Below are 2,297 nucleotides of genomic sequence, written 5' to 3'. Positions count from 1 at the left end.
ATATATATGAAATGCAACATCTATTAATGTAAATTCATTCCGTCCACTTGTCTTCACATTTCAATCTTTTCTCAACATCTAAATTCTTAAATATATTTATTACTTTTTAACAAAATTAACCAAAATGGGAGTTTTCCAAATTAGTGCAGTCCTCAATTAAAGTATGAAGTTCAAATTCTATTTTTGTTATTTTCCAAAAACAAAATTGAAAGAATTTTGAAGTGACCATTTATATCCTGACACCATGCTGATCCACATGATAGATTTACATTTTTTTTTTTTTACCAGAAAGAGGCTTTCGAAATTAAAATGAACATTGGACGTAATATATTACTTTAAAAAGCTTAAGAACATACTTAAAAAAACTAAAAAAAAGACTAGCATGCATAAACAAGTGGCCAAGTGGGGTACATTAATGTGCCTATATATATGAAAAACAAAAACTATGAGATCTTTTTTTTTTAAGGAAAAAAAATAAAATCTTGATGCTTCTTTAGAATAAAATGGGACGATAATTTGATTTTAAGATTAAATTTCAAACATTCCATGAATTTAGAAACCCTTTATAAATTTGATAGACTAAAATACTTTACTTCGTGTAATGTAACTCAAATATTTTTAGCCTTTTGAATTTATATATTTATTTTTAAAACCTTTTCACATGCACGTTACATTGTGATAGTCAAGGTGTTATTTATTTAGCAAAAAATCATGTTTATCATGCTATGATAAAGCATATACATGTAAGATACTATTTCATTATATCAATACTGGAATATGGAATCTTGATGATTAAGAAGATTCATGAAAGTAAAAATCCAGCTGATATACTCTCAAAGACCGTGCTTATTGACTGTTCAACTTCAGTTATACTGCAAGCATAAAAGAAGATATATGAGCTATCACATTGATGGTGCGAAGACGTGATTGAAATCAAGACTTCAAGTGAGAAAAATGCTCGGTCTAGTAATGTGATTTGAAAAATTGTAATTCGAAAACAACTTTCAATGGTTGGTGGTTGTAACATAATTTCGGAGGAATTAAATGCACAACTGCCTTCGCTTCAATTTAATACATCCCAAATCGAAGTAATTTCAAAACTTCTTAAATTAGAGAGAGCAAAGTGTTAAGGATATTGTGAGAGTCGGAAAAAATATTTTCTCGGTTATACTGAGAATGGATTGTGAGATAAGTGTTCCGTTGTAACGCTTGTAATATTTATTACTGTAATAAAGATTTACAGTATCTCCGTGGACTTGACGGCTTATATTAGGTGAACCATGTAAACTTTTATGTTCTTATTTATTATTTTATTACGTAATTTTGGTACTATATTATCTCGATGAAATCCCAACATAATAGACAATATATTTGGCATATTGAAATCTAGATTAGCCTATTAATGATGTATTTTTAGTCCGTCCAAACTTATGAATATAAGAGGTTGAACTAATTGTTAATTGTTGTGAAAAAGTAAAAATTTACGGTAAAAAAATAAAAATCTCAAACTCTCAAAATTATCACACTACACACTTTATAATATTTTTCTCTCAACTCAATTGTGATTTTCTTCACAAATGAGAGATCTATTTATAGAAAATTTTTACAAATAATCCAAAAATAAAATACATCATTACCTACATCATCACACACTAATTTTCAATATTCAACACCTAATTTTACCTAATTTTCAACATTCAACATTCACATTTTCAACACAAATATTTAACACATTTTTAAATAATTTTTCAACACTCCCCCTTGTGATGATGATCATAATGATTGTATACATTACGTGTTTTTATACTGCCTCGTTAAAAACCTTACTAGGAAAAACCCATTGGGATAAAAACCATAGTAAGGGAAAAAGAGTGCAGTCACGTAAACTCCCCCTCATGTTGACACGAACAATTCTTCACAAATTTCGTAGATTGCGCATCCCAATATTATATATGTGCTTTCTGAATATTGTCGTAGGAAGTGCCTTTGTGAAGAGATCTGATGAGTTTTCACTTGATTGAATGTGACGAACATCAATACATTTATTCTTCTCAAGCTCCTTGGTGAATGCGAAGAACTTAGGAGGAATATGTTTAGTTCTGTCGCTTTTTATGTATCCTTCTTTCATTTGAGCAACACATGCAGCATTATCTTCATATAGTATCACAGGCTTCTCGTCGAATGATAATCCGCATNGGTATGTTTGGTGTGAGTGATAAAAGGGTGATTGATGAGTAATCACTCCTCATCACATGTTTGGTATAAGTATTGGTACTCCCAATTATCTTGTGGGCTAT

Source organism: Primulina huaijiensis, chromosome 13 (assembly GCF_012295235.1).
Source record: "Primulina huaijiensis isolate GDHJ02 chromosome 13, ASM1229523v2, whole genome shotgun sequence".
Classification (NCBI taxonomy): Eukaryota; Viridiplantae; Streptophyta; class Magnoliopsida; order Lamiales; family Gesneriaceae; genus Primulina; species Primulina huaijiensis.
This window is presented reverse-complemented; position numbering follows the sequence as displayed.